Source organism: Gigantopelta aegis, chromosome 8 (assembly GCF_016097555.1).
Source record: "Gigantopelta aegis isolate Gae_Host chromosome 8, Gae_host_genome, whole genome shotgun sequence".
In the NCBI taxonomy this organism is placed as follows: domain Eukaryota; kingdom Metazoa; phylum Mollusca; class Gastropoda; order Neomphalida; family Peltospiridae; genus Gigantopelta; species Gigantopelta aegis.
The window spans coordinates 28,843,845-28,867,442 of NC_054706.1; the positions used below are offsets into that span (position 1 = coordinate 28,843,845).

The 23,598-nt window shown below is 37.1% G+C and overlaps 1 long non-coding RNA gene across 1 annotated transcript; it reads right to left on the reverse strand.

Annotated features, from left to right (window-relative positions):
• Window positions 1-3,432: 3,432 nt before the first annotated feature.
• Window positions 3,433-21,793, reverse strand: LOC121380264. The gene is made up of 4 exons (XR_005958901.1): window positions 21,663-21,793; window positions 15,672-15,772; window positions 10,688-10,789; window positions 3,433-4,388 (listed from the first exon to the last, which is right to left on the reverse strand). It is a non-coding gene; the product is annotated as an uncharacterized LOC121380264 (long non-coding RNA).
• Window positions 21,794-23,598: the final 1,805 nt, after the last annotated feature.

The following is a 23,598-nucleotide window of genomic DNA, read 5'->3' on the forward strand; positions in this document are numbered from 1 at the left end:
AGTGACACAGGGCCACCCACAAAGTGAACAGAGCGGATGTTTCTTCAACGCCGGGGATTTCCTTGTAGTGAGATAAGCTTGTCTGCCGTACAAAGCTTTTCGATAAAATACAATAAGGCAGTGACACGGGGCCACCCAGTGTGTGTGTGTGTGTGTGTGTGTGTGTGTGTGTGTGAGAGAGAGAGAGAGAGAGAGAGAGAGAGAGAGAGAGAGAGAGAGAGAGAGAGAGAGAGAGAGAGAGAGAGCAAAACTACGTCTTTTCAGTCTGTTTCTTCAGAAGTGAACATGGGTAGAAAATTAGGAAACATTATGACCTTTGCGTTCTTCAATTTTCGTATGTTGGCGCACATGCAAACTGAACAAAATGGATGTTGCTTCAATGCTGTGGACCTTCTCTGAGTAAGATAACGAAGCTTTTCGATACAATATAAGTAGGTGGTGATGCGGAGCCACCCAGGAGCCCCATACTATGCTGGTGTGAGACTACTTACACATTTTCAAATCCATTAACAGCCGACGTTTTGGGCTATCAACCCTCACGAATAACAGGTTTTGTCCATCCATTTACATCAAATAGATGGAATAAATAAAATAGATGTTTAACGACACCCTAGTACGAAAAAAAGCAACATCTGGCTATTGGGTGTCAAACTATGGTAAATGCAAAAATAATGTCGTGATCAGCATCAAAATAAAAATTCTAAAGTTAATAAAAACACAGCGTAAAGAACTGTATGAAAAGTACAGATATGGCAGATATATAAAATTAAAATTGAGAATAAAAGTCAGTATCACGTAGAAATTGTAATAAAAGTTCTTGATGGAATCCATTACATTTCTTTGACCAAATATATCTTTTCTAGTTTCTATCAGATGCTTACTCCACCAGAATGTGGCGTACTGTCACAGGACACTGACAGTTCACACTGAGGTGGAGGATCCCTGCACTCCCTATAGGAGGGTGCCACTCTTCCAAGACTGACTTGATAGCATGAAGCTTGTTCACAAACTCACTTTCCCAATCATTTTGCCAAGTCGAACTGATAAATTGGTTGACACTATGTTTAAAATCTGTATAAGGCATGAATCAAATCAAAAACAGACTTGGCAGCTGAATCTGTCTTTTCATTACCCATGATGTCAACATGGCTGGGCACGCAACAAAATACAACATCTTTATTGGCAATGGATAAAAAGACACACTTTTTCGTATCACCATCCAAATTAAGCGATGGTCCAGCTTCATATTGCATAAAGCTTGGATACGAAAGTGAGTTGGTAAAAATAATAAATTTGGATGCAATCGAATCCTTGATTTCTTCTAAGGCTTTAATGACTCCCCAAATTCAGCAGTGAAGTTTGATGCTGAGTCAGGCAGTCTGATGAAAAGTATAGTGTCTGATGGATAAACTTTAGCACAAGCCAGGAATTCGAATCCCTTGATCCATCTGTATAAACAGGAACAGGGCTTCTAGATTATGGTAGCCCCACTCTCATGGCTAGTGATATTCAATGTTGGGTTAGTAAATAACTACTATTGCCATGCCCGATGGAAAGTGAAAAAAAAAGATTTTAAATGTTGCAGTGTAGTCTTATTTGTAGGTATGAATATTCTGCCCCCACCCCAACCCCCAATGTTAGTGTTTTTTAAGCTCTATCTCTCTTTAGGTGACATATCTGATTATTACTATTATTTAGTAAAATTGTATTGACTTAAAGTAAACTAGGGCTAGTGAATTTTAATCACTGATCCTATGGCTAGTGGATTTTATAAAAATTCTAGAAGCCCTGCAGGAATGTAATCATGGTACTTGTCTTAAATTTCCATGAAAAATTGTTTATATACAACAGCATCTGTGCGATCTTTCTTCAGATGCGCAAGATCAAACACAATTTTATACACCAAGGTGGTAAAACTAAATATGAACAAGAATTTTCCAGTGTCAGTTAAATCCGTGTTGAAAATCGATATAAAAAAAAAAAAACCCGCTGATGGCGAAGACCAAATGTACGAATAGCATTTGGCCTTGCACCAAGCACTTCATATATTTGTTATCAAACACCGCTTGATGTTTTGGTAATGATTTAATCTCAGTGGCATACTAAAACACAAGTAATTTGCGCAAAAACCTAAAAAAATTTAAAAAATTCAACATCCACTGTCAGGCCGCTGGTTCTTCAGAAGACAACCCATGTTGAAGCTGATAAGGCGTTATTTATTGTGTTGCACAAGTCATCATCACTACTATATTCATCCTCAAAAGGAGAATGAAATGATAATTGAGCCTGGAAGTCACTGTCGGTCCCACATTTGCTTGCACTGGAAGTCATCTTGTTGTAGGTTTCTGTGAAGAGAGTTTCCTTCATGACTTCACGGTTATTTACAGGCAAATGTTTTTACCCAGTAGAATTTTACTCGGTTGTTTCCGGCAGTGTTCTACGGGAGTGATTTTTTAATACTTTTATGGGGAATTTTCATAATAATTGATTTACATATCGGTGTTAAATATTATTGCAATGAATTAAAAAGACACTTAATTGTGTAATTTGAAATTTTAGTGTATGGTCTGGAACAGTACTTTAACCTTTGTTAACAACAGACCTTTGTTAACACAATTAACCAACTTTTACTCCTAAATAACGTGTACATTAACAGCTACTACTATCAACAGATAGTAATGAACTTTGTACCAAAAAATTTGAGATCTTCAACATTCCTGTTATAAATTTTGCAAATGTTCTAGTGTTAGACCATCCTGTAGCACTCAGATGGTCAGTATGAACAAGCCTGCAGTACATACTGCACTTGTTGAAGCTGCCCTGGTACTATGAGCTGTGTAACCATCAATGCCAGCCTTATTCAATAGACATTTGATCCAACGGGCTATATAGTTAGGCTACAAACTGCTTTGTGTGGTTTCCTAATCAACAATAAGTTTGTAGTGTCGCCTCTTAACTGAGCTTGTTCTTTTAATGTACTCTAGTACTATAGAAACCACATACAGTGAAACCCCACCTAACAACCACCCTTGTATTAAGAGCACTTTTTAAAGACCGGAATATTTCCTTATTATTTTATAGGTAAAACTACCCCAGTATTAAGACCACCCTGCATGCCATTGCAACTTTTCTGCATTTATCAATGGTTCCTTTGTTCTTTCTGATTGTTAATAAATGACAGGTAATACAGTCAAAGAGTAATCATGTTAGTTAAATGGAGCATGAAAAGGATACCAGTACATTTAGTATCAAGAAAACATTGTAACCTAGTTAATATTAATGAGCTATGGAACGTGATGATTGATTGTTTTCTTACTGCAGTCAGTCAAGTGACCCACAAGCCTGCACACATTCTGATTATAGTGACATGCTAATTAAACACATTTATAAAGATGCACACTGACGATACAAAGTATGTAACTTATTAAGAGCATCACTACAATTACTTTAATGCCCAGCCCAGAACGTTGATTACATGCATATATTATTGTTTAGTTGAAGATACACATTCACAGTCATCCCTACGAGACAGGACGAACTTAATTGTTAACTGGAATATCGTTCCATTAAGGTGACCAACTAATCCAAAAAGTAACAAAACAAATTGTTATTTAGAGAGGTGGCATTGACAAAGTGGGTTTGTATATCTTGAGCGAGTTATGTCAAAGTGCTGAAACCCAAACATGAATGTTGTAGTCGTACTATCACTATATTTCGATATAATTTTATATGCAACATTGTTATTAGAAACATCAAATTCAACAGACAATACACTTTTTTCATATAATTTCGAATAATATATTCAGTATTTATAAATTCATCGACATTAGTTCTTAATCCTATTTTAGTGCTCACTGTAAATAATTAAAATAAATGATATTTGCAATCTATTTCATATGTTATAATTGTATATAATTTGGAATCAACATAAAATGATAGTAACCCACTAACAAGCCCACCCTTCTAATAAGACCATATTTATTAAGTCCCATGGGTGGTCGTAATAGCAGTTTCACTGTATAAAGAATGCTCAGAAAACTTCCTTACGACCAAAGGTCCTGCATGAAATGAAGGTTACATTGCTTAAGTAAAGTTTTAAATGAAACACTATTTTATATGCATATTAACTACTGGTATGCATGTTTTCTAAATCTAAGTGTGACAGTGACCGCTGTCCAGATACTACTGCCAGCAATTAACATAGTTAACTTAAAAAGTTAATTTAGCTAGACTCCAATTCTCTTTGGATGTTTTAGAATCAATGGAGGCCAAACACACATGCACATCATTGTTGGAAACCAACTTTGAGTGTTCCACATTGGAGCCACTTCAGTATTAACCCTGTTGCTCGGTCTGCGATGACTTTCTGGCTCACTTTGTTCAAAATGCTGAAAGGAGGAAAAAGTGTAAAATGAAATATTTCCCCAACATAAATTAAAGACATCTAGAGCATAAGTACCCGGACCCCATTTCCAGCTGACTCATTGTTAAGTCTAGAAGCAAATATATCAACTGTGGGTGTTACAAAACCCAGATGAGTTACTTTTAGAAATATATTAGTATTTTAAGTATGCATTCAGTTTCTACTCTCCCTGTGCTGTGAAGTTTTCTGATCTAGGAAGGTGAACTGCAGTGAACCACATTTCATTTGCTTGCATATTGTCAAATTTCTCTTGCCTTCATGTTACACACCATAGACTTGGCTCCACCCATATTGTCAAATTTCTCTTGCCTTCATGTTACACACCATAGACTTGGCTCCACCCATATTGTCAAATTTCTCTTGCCTTTCATGTTACACACCATAGACTTGGCTCCACCCATATTGTCAAATTTCTCTTGCCTTCATGTTACACACCATAGACTTGGCTCCACCCATATTGTCAAATTTCTCTTGCCTTCATGTTACACACCATAGACTTGGCTCCACCCATATTGTCAAATTTCTCTTGCCTTCATGTTACACACCATAGACTTGGCTCCACCCATATTGTCAAATTTCTCTTGCCTTCATGTTACACACCATAGACTTGGCTCCACCCATATTGTCAAATTTCTCTTGCCTTCATGTTACACACCATAGACTTGGCTCCACCCATATTGTCAAATTTCTCTTGCCTTCATGTTACACACCATAGACTTGGCTCCACCCATATTGTCAAATTTCTCTTGCCTTCATGTTACACACCATAGACTTGGCTCCACCCATATTGTCAAATTTCTCTTGCCTTCATGTTACACACCATAGACTTGGCTCCACCCATATTGTCAAATTTCTCTTGCCTTCATGTTACACACCATAGACTTGGCTCCACCCATATTGTCAAATTTCTCTTGCCTTCATGTTACACACCATAGACTTGGCTCCACCCATGTTGTTAATGTACGCCACAGAAGGCAGTACTAAACCAAATAACTTTTGGCTGGGTCAAACTTTAAGGTGCACCCAACTTTTGATACAGCAGTTAACACAACACGACCTGTGATTGGTGATAAATGTGAGTGTGTTGGTTGTAAAAAAAACAAGTTTCATCTGGGCAAAAAAATGTATGCAAGTTTATTTCATATAGTATACCACCGTGTCGGGTAACCTTGTGCTTGAAACACGTATGTGGTACCAGTAAAAAAAAAGTATTCAAATTTTGTGTGGAACTAGGGTAGTTATAGACACTACCCGTTATTTCTGAAATGAGCTTCACTCCCATTTTTGTTTTTGATTAAGGGTGAAGGGTGGTATTATTTATATCTGTGGTGTTTTATGTCAATTGATACCCTGCATATAGGAATTTTAGCCACATATTAGTCCATGAGACAGACCTCAATTTTTTTAGTTTGAGTACCAAATTGTAAACAGATCCAACATGGATTTTTAATTAGTCTGATATCTTTAAAAATGGCCAAAATCCCACAAATCAGCAAAATGATCATAACTCACTAGGAAAATCACCTTTGGACATGCAATTTTGCTTATTTTGTTCGGTTTACAATTCTGTATTAGCTGATGTATAGCTTTTAATATTTATTTTATAATGTCTTTACCACAATCAAGAATATGTATGGGGAAAAGACCATATACTCGAACCTGTTGCACGGAAGTATGTACATATGTACAGGGCTCGAACTTAAGAATTTGTCTCCCACAGCAATTTTTAAAAGAATTGCCATGGGTGAAATGGCCCACCAACAGCAACTTTGAGCCTGCAAGATTTTTTAAAAGTAACATTTGCAGCAAATAAACATGACTGAAAGGTTATTTTGCTGTATGTAGACATATTTCAAACATGCAACTGTTAAATATTGCAGTTAATGTACACCAGGAGCCTAATTCACTAAACTCTCACAACTCTGCGAACTCGCAGTGCAATGCTAAAAGACTTGCAAGGAGGATGCTTTGTTGTCAAGCAAAGTGTCACGGGGATCCTATAATACCTGTAACTGAATGAAACACGATTATCCAAATATCTCTCCTAACTGTATATTTATTAGATCTCTCTGTATCGGGCAGTGTATACCCGAGTAGCTCGGCTCTAGGTATAAACAGAGATACGATCTTATATAAAGTATATGTAATATAGCACGTTTAGTTCACTAGAAAACACAACAAAACACAATACACTTTGGAATCTGTATTAACCTTAAGCTAACAAATATATTTGCCGCAGTTAATTAGTTAACAACAACAATAATAATAACAATCCAGAACTAATCACTTAATTAGTTAATCACTAGGTGTCTAGTTTACACAATATTCTAATCACTTCACCGTGATACAACACACACACGTGTGATAATTGAGAAACGCTTCCAGGGGAACTTAATTAATAAAGGAATTACAACTCTATTCCTAACTGGTTAATTTTTAATTAACCCTGAACTACTCATTCAGTAACATTGTAATACAGAATTAATACTGGTACATATCACCATAAAGACAATAACCTACAGTTTACCTAGGTCCTCTAGGATGACTGGTTAAGCTTTAATAATTTTAGACAGTGAAGCCTACAATTTACTTCGTCAGTTACCGGAAACACTGTCTAAATAATATTGGTATAATACAGTATTAAAATATTTAAAGTCACATCAATCACATCAAGGTTATACAACAGAGCAGAAATAATATATTTACCAGTCCGGGACGGACAACGTTCCCCCTGGAAGCCTTCCTATGTTTCTCCCCGATATCTCTAAATCCTATCTATTTATTACAAAACCAAATATCGCCTGGGGGTACAAGGCGGTACCGAATACCTACAAGTGATATTTCCACAGCGACCAAGACGGCATATTTTTCTCAGATGGTCAGACTTACTGTCGCCTAGTTCGCCAAAATCACGGTCGTAAAACCGCACTATCGTAGGTATTACGTAACTACTGGCCACATGGCCTCCACACCTGATCTGGGTGTGTAATAGAGGGTACGGTCGCGCGGAGGTATTACGTAACAAAGTGCCCACCTAGTCTAAGTGCATATTGCAACTGCACACGGCTCTCTAAAGCAATTAATATCGCCACAGGCGAAAAGAAGTTAAGAGCATGTTCCGTCACACAAAGCCTAAGAGACCTATGTAAATTAGGCCCCAGGTGTATACATTTCACCTTTGTCGAGGAGCTTTACCGATGACACAAAACTGCCATTGGTGATGCTCTCTACCTACAGCAATTTATTTCTCAACGGCGGCAATTGCTGTCGTCATCAAGTTCGAGCACTGTATGTGTGTGTGTGTGTGCGTGTGCGTGTATGTCTACATGTCTATATCTGTCTTTATTTGTGTGGTGTGCTTGTCTATGTGAGTAGGTGTAAACCATTGGTGTAAATATTTAAGAACTTTGAAAAGCATGAAATGTATCTGAGAGACATTTGTGCAATTTATATATGTACTGGGTGACTAATATCTGTAATTGTCTGTTTACATCAGTATTACACCAGAAAGTAATTTCTAAGTCTCTACCAAAACAGATTGTAATAATCTGATTTACAAAAACTTTACTAAAAAGCAATGCTGGAGTGGCAGTCTCCTGTATAAAAAACATAAAACATTATTTAAATTCATCGATGTATGTTGTTATAAATATCTGATATAAGCAGAAATACAAGTTTGAAAATTATTTTTCTCTTCTTTTTAATCCATGCATTAAAGAAATCCTCACGCAAGGCTTTTGGACTGGTATGCATATTCAACTATCTATAATGCACTTTCTTGCTTAATATCAACAAGTATAATGTTATATTTAATTAATAAAACAGTTAAATATGGCAGCTATTATACATAACGGGCACAGCCATTTTGCACCATCCCAGTGAATACGTTCTCCGGCGAGCCGATGGTTACATAATACTTAATGCGTCACGTTAGAACTGAAGAAACAAATGTACCTGATTTTTGTGGATGCATCGCAATGTTCTGTAATATCCATCCCAGTAAGCGGGCAATAAGTATACATTACTTTTCAATACAAAATAAACCACCATTGTCAAAGTGGCGAAATAACTGTATTATGTTTTGTCCATGCATTAACCTACGTACTGAAATGAAAATCTAGTGTTTTCTTAGTTAATTGGTCTTTTCCTTCCGTGGCCTGTACCTGTGATTCCTGATTGGCTGGTGTATATTTGGAAGGTAACCAGTCACGGTAATTACCGCTGTCTAGACACAAACAATTGTCCTGTTTTATTAAGATCACAGGATTTTGTGGGCTAACCTGCCACCCCTAAAATGGTAATGGACATTATCAGCTGACCTGCTTTATTACTGTAAATAATTCTGTAAAACCCTTAAGTAGACTTTCTCATCTAAAATTAAAAAAACTGACCAATTACGTAGTCGCAAAGAAAAGAAAATATCAGTAATTGGTATTGTGAGTGATCATTTTTGCTCCATCGTACCCTACCAATAGGTCTAATAATAAGTTTTTTTTTTTTTTTTTTTACAAGAAAAATACTACAACTCCATTTCGTTCTATTGATGCAAATTGAAATATATTTAGTGAAATATTTTATTATACTATCAAGTCATTTATGTTGTTTTAAAAGTCAGGTTGATGAAAGCGAAGTGCCTTGTCATAAATTAATTAGAGCGTTTGTTTACACTTTGCATACAGGAGTTGGTAGGAGCTGACGTCACTTCGTCCCAAGCTACAGTACCGGACAGAATAAAACAAAACAAAAATTACAAGTTTTTCATTTCTTAAAGTTTCAGTATGTGTTGGTGGTCCAGATATGCATATTTCAAGGCTTGAGTTTACTTCCCCTTTAATAAAACGTTTTATTTGTAACAATCAGATTTTTTTTTTTTTAAAGTACCACAAAAAAGGGGGAAAAAGTGCCTCATAGTTGTAACATTGCAGGCCTAATAAATTAAGAAATCTTTGTATATATTCGAGAATCGCCGATAGTTAACTGGATTTCTACTTTATGCTGATGATGTGTTTATGTGCTGCATGAAAAAGGTTGACAGAGATCCCAGTGTATGTTAATCACATATCAACTTTTCTTCTTCTTTTTTAAGGTTGTTAATATGATTGAAATGTTTTGTTACAAACTTTCACTTTGCTTTTAAATACAGTGTTTCAAAAGGTGTACCAAGCAATGTTTTAGAACTATTTACAAATCATTTACTCTTGATAATATATACTTGTTAAAATTTTACATAGATCGTTTGGTGAAAATGGTTGAGGTCTGTTTTTATTGTAATCATATTATTAATGATGTAATGATTTTATTTGTGCGAAATCGATGACGAAGTTGATTTCGCTTTTGCGCTTAGTAAGGCGAAGTTTAGTACTATACAACAACTATATCGTCCGAATTGTCTCCAAGCGTGACTATTTTTATTAACTCTGGTTCAGTCGCCATGGGGGTGGGGGGCAGGGGGGGGGGGGGGGGGGTGGCAGCGACCGTATAAAATGATTTAGTCACCAAACGAAAAAAATGTCGCAATATACAGGCTTGCACTTTCCCAGACAGGAAAGCACATACCACGACCTTTGACCAGTTGTGGTCGACTGGTTGTTGGAGGCAAAATGGTACGACTGTTATACCAAAGGCTGTGGTATATGCTATCCTGTCTGTGGGATGGTACATATAAAAGATCTCTTGCTACAAATGGAAAAATCTAGCAGATCTCCTCTATAAGACTATATGTCAAAATTACCAAATGTTTGACATCAATAGCTGATTAATAAATGAATTTGAAAACAAACTTCTTCTTTTTTTAGATCTCAGCCCAAACTACATGTACAAGACCAATTGCTGGCCTAATTCCAAGTCCAACCAAGCTCAACTTCAATCAGCTGTAGCACCAGCCTCAAGCCCAGCTCTCACATGTTCAATATAACTACATTTATTACACATCACTGTAAGATATTGCTCGTGTCATAACAATCACTCTGTATCTAAATAATGTAATATTGGCGTGACGTAGATCACTTGCTGACCCAATTACTATAAAAATAATGTGTAGTTGGTCTCAGCATTTGCTTACTTCTGTGTTGCGGCTTGTTTGCAGTTGGTTTGTAATAAATAAAATACTAAACTAGCTTGACTGTCATACCATTTTTATGAAATGAGTGAACAGTGTTGGTATCCGACTCGCTTTCGCTCGTTGGATACCAAAACTGTTCACTCATTTCATAAAAATGGTATGACAGTCAAGCTCATTTAGTATTCTATATGTTCAATCCATACCTTATAAAACTCAATTTCCTGTGTTCCGTTCAAACAAGTTTCACAATTTCTTCATTGGCTCTCAGTCGTTTATTGTTTTGTCAATGACAGTAAAATGTTTCTCTGTAAGTAAAAAAAGTAATAATATATAATCCAGGAACACATTTAAAGAGCAAACAGGTTTAGAATTGAAAAGATGAGAGGAAAACACGAGTTAAAGGGAATAGGGTGCTCGGTAAGGAAAATGTATCGGAATCCAATGAAATTTTTTACATACATATTAATGGAAAAAATTCAAAATGCTTGCCACAATTGACAAGTTTCGTAATATTAGGTTTATTTTTAATATATTATGGGTTGTAATAACTGTACATAATTTGTTATGTTTCTCAGGGTGCTAATCTCAAATATGATGTCCAAAATATGATCAGATGCATGGATATTGATATTTACTGGCAAAGTATTGAATCCTATTTATTTTGACTATCTTGTATCCAATCGTCCAGATCCTATATGTAAAGATTGGTTGCGGTTCTGTTAACACTTCTCAGAAATGCCATCCAATTTCCCGTTGCTGTTTTCTTTATTACTGAATATTTTAATATAGAAACGAAAAATAAAAACACGAAAAACATTCCAGGATAGAACATTACATAGAAAAAGGAATGGAAATATAACAAACTTATGTAAGAAAACAACCAAAGGACAGAATTGGAAAAAACAGTATTTTCTCTTCTATAGATACATCATCAAGGGTGGGATGCCCTTAACGGACCATGACCGTGCTGTTAATATTGACAGTGGTGATGGTGGCATCCATCAGTGGTGTGGAAGAACGATCTCACGTATTACGTAAAGAATCGCAATGTCGTCTTCCAACAAATGGTTTCTCACAGGGTGGGTAAGCGTAACTACCATGGATGCAGGTGTTACGTAACCTCCCATACAATTATTGTGTTAGTAGTAACATCAACAACGTTATGGGTGAATCCATCAGAACATTGTGCGAAAACATCCACCTGGGTTTTCTTTCTAGTAAACAGTGATCTGCTAGCTCATTTGGGTGGAAACATGTTGCCAGTGTGCAGTGAATTATATATGCTAGTGTTATCCTGATAAAAGTCCTGTCTGACAATGGATATATTGCCCTGTAGGCTACTTGAGTAACTGACATCACCGTTCCTGGTGACAATTCACTACCGAATACACTGAACAAGACCATTCTTTATCGTGTTACATTGTATTGTGCATTAAATTATTTTGTTTTGGGTGGTTAGTGAGAGGAGTTTGTTACATTATTTACCCACTCCAGATGAGGGCGCAAAGATGGGGGTGGAGGGTGCAAAAGAGAAAACGGGACAATGGTTTAGGATCAAACATGACAAAATAGGGTAGGTCATGCAGTTTAAAAAAAAACAAAAACAACTAACTAAATTATTAATTTATTTTTGAAAACTTCATTCACCTTTACAGGTTGAGATAAATTTTCACTAAATACTAAAAAATAAATTGAATTTTTTTATACCCATGTACATAAAAAAAGGCCCTGTGGCTAGCGACGTTTTAAAAAAACTTGTCATACCCTGCGTATTTATTGAGACGAATGTACAAGTACAGCTATGTACCCAGTTTTATTGACTTGGGACACATGGATCATCATTAGAGCAGCTTTGACAATATACATATGATCTTAACGACAAAACTAGAACTGGAAGGTACTAGTATTGAAATTTCAGGTTCTGTATCGGTATCTTTGGGGGTGATTTACCTCGGTATCGGTATGGGCACAATACCGATACTGATATTGAGTGGTATTTTCGGTATATTCGGCTTTAAATGCATGCCCGAGTCAATTAGGCTCACCCACCAATTTCATCTAAATACAATTAAATTCCATACATGTCTGTCTCTGTCTGTCTGTCTGTCTGTCTCTCTCTCTCTAGCTATTTTGCATTCATCAGATATATCGTTAATGCTTTACTAAATGGTGGGAAACATTTTTCAATACCGAAATTCCGGTAATTTGAGATCTGCTCAGTACTGTAAATCGGTATTAATACTAAACGGTATATATTATATGGTATACCGCCCAGCTCTAAACAAAACCTACATAATCAAAACGTATCTCTGCAAAATGCAGATTTATGTCAGCAGGTATTGGACTATGGAGAAAACTTGGGAGTTTTTTCTCTTTTATAGATACATTACCTGTCCTCACAAGTGCAATCCCCCCCCCCCCCCACCCACCCACGCGAGTGGTCTGGTCTGAACATCCCAACAACCAATGGGATGGCCTAAAATTCTTCACTGTATGCTCCCTGTAGTTCCGGTCATGTGACTTCAACTTCCTTCTTTTCCATGAGCGCATCACCGGAGAACAGGAAATGGGGAGGCTTGGGCAGGAATAAATCCATGAGGACAGGTAATGTATCTATAAAAGAGAAAACACTCCAAGTTTTCTCCATTTCTTTTCACATTACTTGTCCTCAACAAGTGCAGCATTCAACAAATGGCGGTGGGTAATGTGATCCGCAGATGCACAATTGCTCTCCCCAAGACTGGATGGAGTCTGACAAGTGGAAGAATTAAGACCAACCATGGTAAGCCCTCCTCCTAGGGATGCCCATCACAAACCCATGCAGGTGATGTTAGTAACAACCAGAAAAGGCGGCATCCGTCAGCAGTGGCATGTACGGCTCCCCTAATCACATGGAACAGGAACCGTAAAGCCACATCTCAAGTTGGTTCTGACAGGGTGGAAAGACGTACCACCAGGGATGCAGGTGTTAGGTAACCTCCCACCGTATTGGAGTGTTTTTAGTAAAAACAAGCAACAACATAGTATGGGTGCATCCGTCAGAACACTGAACTAAACAAATACCCAAACGTTTTCTGGCTAGTACACCAAAGAAGTGTTAGTTCAGTTAGGGAACATATGGCCAAGTGCAGTGCAAGGCAAATGGTATCAGTGCAAAGAACAGAAGTCTTAGCAAGTCATCATCTGTTGAAATGAAAGACATCTCGGTGTGCAGTCCATAAGTCAACAGTAGCTCAGCGACGATGAGGACGGCTAGTATTCACCAAAGTCTGCACAGTCACCACAGGTCCCAGATGATGGAAACCCTGAACATCCTCTGTGGAGACATCTCGCAAGTAGTAGTTAGCGAAGATAGAATCAGTCACCCGAAAACAACCAGTAAATATGTGCTGAATGGGTGTGTTACAGTGCAGGGACATGCAGGGATAGAAGCTAAAGTTCGCCCCCTCGCCCCAGGCGAGTAGAAATCTCTGGGGGTGAGTGCAATTTAAATAGCCCTTTCCGGTTTTTGTTTCCGATTTGGGAAAATTGACGTAATATTCCGATTGTAGATCAGGCATGTTCAGAAGAGAAGTATGTGTGTGTGTGTGTGTGTGTGTGTATGTGTCTGTTGGTGCTTTGTGTTCGTTTCGTATTGCAATAGATCATGTTGGCATCAATATATTTTAACTAGCAGCAGCTGCTTCCAAATGTCACAAGTTTACCAGTGGACATCCGAGTGTATTAGGACAGAATAAAATAATTCAGTAACAGTAAAGATAATTCCTGAGTTGTATGACTTAAATTAATTTAATATTATAATTGCTATTATTATTATTTTTGTAAACACCCCACCCTTTGCTGCCGCCTTGGGGGTGGAGTGGGGATGTAATTTACACCCCCCCCCCCAAAAAAAAACATTTACTAAATGACGACCACGGTGGTGTACTTTACTGTAATGTTTATCATGTGCAATTATGATCTTTTATAAAGTATTGTTAGCCAGAAACTTGTGACAAAGGCTTCTAAATAAGGAATCTCCATTAAACAAATACGAAAACTAATCACAAATGACAACACATTTGAATCTTCACTTTTATTCATTTCATTGTGGATGTCCATTATATTTGCACTATTAAAGATAAAGTACAAGCAACACAGTAATGGATGTTCAATCCTTGAAACCGGCCTCGGTGGCGTCGTGGTTAGGCCATCGGTCTACAGGCTGGTAGGTACTGGTTTCGGATCCCAGTCGAGGCATGGGATTTTTAATCCAGATACCGACTCCAGACCCTGAATGAGTGCTCCGCAAGGCTCAATGGGTAGGTGTAAACCACTTGCACCAACCAGTGATCCATAACTGGTTCAACAAAAGCCATGGTTTGTGCTATCCTGCCCGTGGGAGGCACAAATGAAATATCCCTTGTTGCCTGTCGTAAAAGAGTAGCATATGTGGCAACAGCGGGTTTCCTCTAAAAAACCCAGTGTCAGAATGACCATATGTTTGAGTCCAATAGCCGATGATGAGATACAAAATCAATTTGCTCTAATGGCGTCGTTAAATAAAACAAAGCTTTACTTTTCAATCCTTGATCAACTTACTAGATCCCATATAGGTTTCGTCTTCTTAAACTGCTTCAATAATAAAGTGGGGGTGGTAGGGGGCTAGTGATTTTTCCTGGGGACTAGCAACTTTTCTCAGCTAATAGTCCCCCGGGCCAGTGAACATATTTCCTAGTTTCTACCACTGACAGGGTGGCGGCCAGTGTACGCAATTCATGCGGATTGGATGCTGAAGGTGCAGGCAAACCTTCCTTCTGGTATGCAGACAGGATCGTAGACCGGGTCCACGTTGAGACGAAGATAGCGACGAGCATAATAAGACAATGGAGGAAACTAATCCACCATAATAAAACACAAGTATCACAAAAAAAAACAAAACTTTGATTCCAAACAGCAGAGCTAAAAAAAAACCATGTCCGAACCAGATTAGCGAAAGGAAAAGAAGGAAGTTGAAGTCTCATGACCGGAACTACAGGGAGCATACAGTGAAGAATTTTAGGCCATCCCATTGGCTGTTGGGATGTTCGGACCAGACCACTCGTGTGTGTGTGTGTGTGGGGGGGGGGGGGGGGGGGGGTGAACTTGTGAGGACAGGTAATATTAAAAGAAAAAGGAATACGGAAAAAGAGAGCTGTAAAATAATACCTGATGTATGCTTGTCATTTAATCTCCGTGGAAGCAGAATTCCTTTTCTTTTCAAGAGGAGACACATTGTTAGAGAGGCTTGTCTTCATCACGATCGAGTGCTGAGAATGAAAGCAACAAAACCATTATTATCTCCAAAGTCGTAACTTTGTGACTTTGTCATATACAGAGGCCAGTCGATATTTACAATGTCATCATTCATTTCATTTCAAGTTATTTTCATGCTTATATCCAATTAAGGTTCAAGCACACTGTCCTGGGCACACACCTCAGCTATCTGGACTGTCTGTCCAGGACAGTGGGTTAGTTGTTAGTTGGTTAGTGGTTAGTGAGAGAGAAGAGGGTGTAGTGGCCTTACACCTACCCATTGAGCCCTTAAGAACTCGCTCTGGGTTGGAGGTGGTACCGGGCTGCAAACCCCGTACCTACCAGCATGTAGTCCGATGGCGTAACCACTACGCCACCGAGGCTGGTCATCATTCAGTTAATAAAAACAGACACGGGCAATCATGTTGTTTGTAAGACAACAAAATGCCACAAGATAGCAGTATGTATAAATAATACCTGGTAATAATAAAAAAAAAAAATTGGACAAGTGGAGAAAAGTATATGACTTTAAATTACTTTTCGTCGTAAATACTACCGGTATATGTCCCATGTGAAATGTCCCATATACTAGTAAGACATTAATTGATTATTGTTGTTGCTGCTCTCTCTCTCTCTCTCTCTCTCTCTCTCTCTCTCTCTCTCTCCTCTCTCTCTCTCTCTCCTCCTCTCTCTCTCTCTCTCTCTCTCTCTCTCTCTCTCTCTCTCTCTCTCTCTCTCTGTCTGTGTGTGTGTGTGTGTGTGGAGGGGATTTTTTGTTGTTATCATTGTTTTTGTTGTTCTTCAGCGACTGAGTGAAAGTTCTTTTATTTCGGGAAGAATCTCTCCTTTTCTCATTAAAGGCATTTGTTCACAGATTTAGTGGGCCTTATTTCTCTAAATATAAATTATAAATGGAAATTACATTCATTTGGAATACCAATTTGAAACCTCGTTATTGTATTATCCAAAACATTTTAACTGAACCATGATAGACAGAATCCTGCATCATTTTAAAAAATTTGGAACTCTATAAAAAGTCATAAAACGTATGACAAAACTGATTACGTAGTGATGAGGCTATACAGGCTATTTTCACAAAAAGGGGCAAATAACGGCAAATAATTTTTTAAAATATAAAATGTGTTTTTTGTGTCTTTAGTATTAAAATCTAAAGCAGATCATGTATATGTTCAGTGGTGCATGATTTCAAGTAGCAAAACTAGATGTATAATTTTTTTAAACGTACATAAAAATATTTCCATCCTGCTTTTACCCTTAATCGTAAGGCATAATAGTAAACAATTGTCTTTACCATTAATTTATTAAACACAGAAAATCTATTAATGGTACATATTTTTATAAATGTACAGTGAAACTCCTCTAAACCAGACACCCTCAGGACCAAGTAAAATTTCGGGTATTAAGAGGTATCCAGTTTAGAGAGGTTAAGTTCTGTATCGATTTTTAAAAAAGGACCGTTAAAAATGTCCGGTTTGGGAGAGAATTCCGGTTTACAGAGGGTCCGGTTTTGAGAGGTTTCACTGTATATAGTATCTATAATTGTTACTATTACAGGCGTATGTAAGATATAATGCTATACTGGATGATTGTGAAAAAGTGTTAAATCTGTCTTTTCTATTATGCAACATAGATAACGGTAGAGACACATGACATGGTATTTGTGCCATCTGCAATGTACATCGGTAATGCAATCATGCAAATGGCTTTTAAAAACAGATTTACTCTAATATAAATGATGGGTTTCTCATGCTTCCAGAATATTTTATTAAACTATAAAACAATAAATAGAAAGACAATAAATGTGACATTGAAAGAAGTTTTTTTAAGAATTAAAAATAACTTGCCTATAAAGATACCCAGCTAGTATTTATGTACTTAACATGCTGATCTAAGCTAGACCTAGATTTGACAGTGCCATCTGGTGGGAAACTTTCAAACTAATAAAATGTTGGTTCTTTTTGTAGGTAATATAATGGTAAAGACAATAAAATGAAAAATAAAAGGTGCAAATTAAAGTTGTATGCAGTGTAGTTTTATTTTAATATTTTAAATTAAAATTTAAGAAACGTATGTATTTGTGAGTGGTTTACTTACATTTTGCAATTTAAAAGCAAACACTTAATTAGTATTTTAGGGAGTTTAGCGATCCCATAACGATAACATGTGCTTTTGTGCATAATAACAGAGTGGACATTTTGGGTACATAATTTTAAGGTCCACAAGCTTTTCTAATGCATATGCATGGCCAAATATCATCTTCAGAGCATCAAGTGAAAATGCTTTTTATGTGCATCCCTGTTTATTTACATTATATTTATAATTGCTGTTTTGTGGAAAATATTGGAGCTGCAATGTCTACCGTTATTTGCCCCTTTTTGTGAAAATGGCCTATATATACAACAGCGTGTAATATATACCCTGGAATTTTATATAAACGACCGTAGTGCATAGAGACATGGCAAATGAGGGCCGGCTATACACACAGGGTGCGAAATAAGTTATAAAAATTATATAGCAATTCTTTTGTCATCGTTACGCCTGGAATTTTAGCTTGGGGCGAAGTGATGTTAGCTCCAATCAACTTCTGTATGTACAGTGTAAACAAACGCTTTCATTTTCAACAAAGTGCTTCGCTTTCATCAGCATGACTTGTAAAACAAACTAAATGACTTAATAATATAATAAACTAGTTTAACTAAATATATTTCAATTTCCATTAATAGAAAGAAACGGAGATAGTATTTTTTCTTTCTTAAAACTCCAAAGAATAAATGCATATTATTAGGCCTATTGGTAGGGTACGTTGGAGCAAAAACGATCACTCACAATACCCAAGTGATAATTTTCTTTTCTTTGGGACTACGTAATTGGTCAGTTTTGTGAATGTCTACTTAATCATGGGTTTCACCAATCTGATTAAAATTAGCTCTACTGGGTCTAGCTAGTAGATCTAGCAGCATTGCATGGACTCCCATGTCCAGGTGACATTTCATATATATGTAACAATTTAAATATCGCCTTTTATAGCGTTATTCGGGAGCATACAAATTCTAAAAATATCGGTCGAGACTATTTATGCAATAGGCGAACGTGTTGGTCTATTTCAACATTGAAAAAAACAGGGGGAAAAGTGCAGTAATAAACTTTGGCTTGTATACTAGTATAAACAGATTTTATGGCTATACCATCAGGGGTTTTATTTCGTCTTGAAACAAATTTTATATAAATTTTATATTGCAATTAGTTTCCGGCATACTTCGTAATTCACCCGAATCATTTTGTATACCCTCGGCATAATCCCGAATGTTTTAATAGTGGAGCTAATTTTAATTAGATTGGGGTTTCACAGAATTATTTACAGTAATAAAGCAGGTCGGCTGATAATGTCCATTACCATTTTAGGGGCGGTCGGTTATCTCACAATACAGGTACAGGCCACAGAAAGAAAAAAGACCACTTAGTAATTTAAAAAACAGGGTATGTACTTTGGATTTTTTTTGATTGGCCAATCGTGCTACTGAAAGCAACACTTTGACTCGCCCGTACAACTTTTGAATGGCCCGCGACCGAATTTCATTTTAAAAAAGAACTTACTTAAATTACACTTTAAAAACGTTATCATACCATACAAAAAATATAACAACACAAAAGAAGGAAACAGAACTTGTTTTAGTTTTATTACAAACTGTTGTAATTAAATTCTAATTATTATATGTCATGGGACCCAGTCAAACATCTGGAATGTTTTACCAAAGTTAGGTCTTGGAATGAATAAGGTGCTTTTATGACCGTATAGGAGGGGCGCTTATTCAAAGACGTGGGCCTACGTCCGGTCAAATACGGTATTCGATATAATAATCATGAGAAACGAAAGTACGGTGCCATGATTTTACTGATACGCTACTGAAAAGTATTGTTTCCGTGAAATGCAGGGGCCTCACACACACACACACACACACACACACACACTGTACATAGGGCATGGATGTAGAGAGGGGGGTTGGGGGTCAGTTATAGTTTTCTTACTTGCACAACCAATCGAAGTCTGTGACCGGCCTCGAGGTTTTGGCCAAGGTTTGAAATGGATGGCGCTTTCTGCAAACTACGCAAGTATACAAAAGGGATAAAGAGGCAGTTTGCTTTATGAAATTTTGGTTGCCCGCCGGATGACTGAATTGCAAATTTCACTCGTTAGAGCAAATTTTTACTCGTCTGGGGCGACGGGCGGGTACTTTTGGCCAGCCCTGAAAGGTATATAGGAGAGCAATTTATCATAGTTGTTAACAATTTGATTTGGACTTTAGTTTAAACAATATTTATTCCTTTTTTTTTCCTGGTGGGATTGGTCGACAGGCTACAAGCCTATAGGCTATTAGGACCTTTCCTATTATACCATCGACGTCCCAAACTGCGTTCACCTAACGACAAAAACACGAATACGATGTTATTCAGCATTTTTCAGCTACAATACGTGAAACAAAATAGACTGTAATCATTTAACGTAAAAAAATCTACAATTTGGATGTAAAACAAATCCATTCTAGTAAACAAAAGTGAAACACCCTCCGGAAAACAGGAAAAAGTGTGACGTTTCTAACTGCATTCAGGCACATGCGTTTGCAAAAAGTATCGTAATGTGCATGTGCAGTTTGTCATTTTCCATTTTTAAGGCCACTACATGAAAAAACATGTTTCTCAACTATGCACAGTTGACGAACACTTAGTTTAATTTGTTTTTGTTTTTAAAAAGGAAAAATTATATTTGTCAAGCGTTCGGGTCTGGTCCTGGTCCGCGTTTTATCAACACACATGAATAACACTTGATGTCAATACTGATAGACACCCTCCTCTGCAAAATTTCATGTGCATGCCCCTGCAGTTATAATTTAAAAGCTAAACTGAGTTGTGTCACTTGGCCCATGGTTTCATTCAATACCCTAGCTTCATATAATAGCAACAACTGACTGTACTATGTTGTTTGTTTAATATTTTGTAATACATTCTAAAACAGTTTACACACATGTAAAATGGTATTTGCATTTTGCACTCTTCCAAATATGTCAAAGAAAAGGGCACAGATGGTGACACCTCATACAAACTTTTTAAATGTCCTAAAATTATCGGTGAAATACGCTTTTTTACCAGTACTTTTGCTACAAAAATATGTATAAAATACCTACTAAAGTTGTATCTTAAATGCAGCAGAATGCAGGAAATGGCATCTAGAATTCAAAAATGTTCGGGGGAGCTTGCCCCCGGACCCCCCTAGCACTCACTCGCTTCGCTCGGTTGACATCCGCCTCCCCAATATTAATTTGCTTCCGACGTCCCTGGGGGGGGGGGGGGGGGGGGGGGGGGGGGGGGGGGGGGGGGGAGAGGGGGTTGGACTTTAGGTGCCACCAGTGTATATGGAAATCTAACTAATCCTAACCCTACTAACCAAAATAGAAAGGTAACAGTTGGATATTTAAAATAAAAAAATAAAAAGTTTTTGCAGTCACAAAATAATTCAAAGATGCTACTTTCAGAAAACCCGCGTTTATCACTATTCATGACGTCACATGTGCTTTGCTTGCCTACATCAGAATGTAAAATTAAAATATTCCAAACTTATCCTTATCTAGAAATTCTAAAAGTTATTGTCTTTGAACCGCATTCCCACCTATGGGACGCACCATGCTCTGGCGGATGACTATCAGTTGCCTCCAGCTGACGAACTTGACTAAAGACAATGTAGTCATTGAAACAATCTTGCAATGTTGCATTGCAAAATGGCACACGGCGTGTCCTTATCCATTTAACCGCAAAAAGGGCGGGGGAAATGTCTATAACGTACAATAACCACAGTGATTACAAATTAAGTAACTAAAACGATATTCAAACCAGGTTTCTTCTAGCAGCAGTCCGTACAAAGTTAAAAATTCCATTATTACAGCCACCGTAACCGCAAACCAACACCAACCGCAGTGTCCGCAGCGAGAGATCAAAACGAGGCTGGGCGCTGTACACAAACCTCGAAAAAAAGAAAAAAAAGAAATGTTTTATTTAACGACGCACTCAACACATTTTATTTACGGGTATATGGCGTCAGACATATGGTTAAGGACCACACAGATTTTGAGAAGAAACCCGCTGTCGCCACTACATGGGTTACTCGTTCCGATTAGCAGCAAGGGATCTTTTATTTGCGCTTCCCACAGACAGGATAGCACAATCCATGGCCTTTGTTGAACCAGTTATGGATCACTGGTCGGTGCAGGTGCAAGATTTGTAGATGTCATGGTCAAACAGTGTCAAACATGGCTGAGTTATATTAATTATTGGTTGTATGCGGTGGACTTTCTGTACCCTATATAGGACTCTTCTGTACATTACCCATGAAAACCTGACAGGTATCAGGTAATTTATAGGATGAGATTTGTTAGCCCTTTGTTCTTCTGTCACGTCGCCAAATTAGCCTTGGTGGTGTGCGTTTTTTTCCACTGCTGATTTGTGTGAATTGTGTACTAATATTTACTATATATGGTAATATTTAAAAACATAAAGTGTCAGTTCAAACGATCCCCGTCGGTGGGCCCATTGGGCTATTTCTCGTCCCAGCCAGTGTACTACGACTAGTACATCAAAGGCCGTGGTGTGAGTTATCCTGTCTATGGGATGGTGCATATAATCGATCCCTAGTTGCTACTAATGGAAAAATGGTTGCGGGTTTCCTTTCTAAGACTATATGTCAAAATTACCAAAACAAAGTCCTTAAACTTATATGGATGAGAAAGATTTTGGGTGTAATAAAGGATTATAAATGGAAGAACCTACTTTTATCGATAGTTCCAGAGTTTAACAATATAGCTTGTTTTGGAAATTCCTACCCAAAAGTCCTGGTAGGCAAAATAGATAACAAATTTTGGAATGATTGTCTGAATGCCTTCAGTGCTTTTGCACATAACATTTTGCCATCAACTTTCAATGGATTTTTGATAGAACCGATATTTTATAACTAATATTTGTATCGATAGAAAGCCTTTCTATAACTCAAATTGGCATTGAAAAGGTATCTCTCAGATTACAGATTTTTTTAACACACGTGGGTAAAATTCATACATTGTCAGAAATTCAAGATAATTTTGATACTGTACTGTCCTTTATAACTTATTATGGCGTTGTTCAAGCAATTAAAAATACTTCAGACGACTAAAGGTTGTTCAACCAGAGTCATTCTCCTTTCCTTTCTGGGTAATACCATTATTTTGAGAAAACTATTTTCGGTCAAAAAGGGCACTAAAACCTATTATTATATTTTAATAACTACAGTTAACAAAATAAGGACAGAAAGAAAATGGGAAGAACTCTTTAATTCTGAAATCGGTTGGGCAACAATATATTCCAAACCTTTTGAAGACAACTCAAGATACTAAGTTAAGGTGGTTCCAATATAGATTATTGCATAGAATTATTATAACTATGATATTTTTAACAAAAAATTAACAAAACTGAAACTAATTTTTGTACATTTTGTAAAAGCACTCCAGAAACCATATTACATCTTTTTGAGTACTGCTTACCAGTCAAAACCTTTTGGGATTCTTTTGTCCAATTCTTACTTGATGAATGTCCTCATATTCAATATTTATCTCTCAACTGACGAAATTTGTGATCTGTATAGATCTATTACTTGCCATATTCTTTATCTATAAATGTAAAGTAACAGATATCTTACCAAATATGAAACATTTTAAACATATTCTGAAATCTAGATATCTAACGGAAAACAGTATTTATCATGGTAAACGTTTATGCAACAATATTTCAAATTAAATGG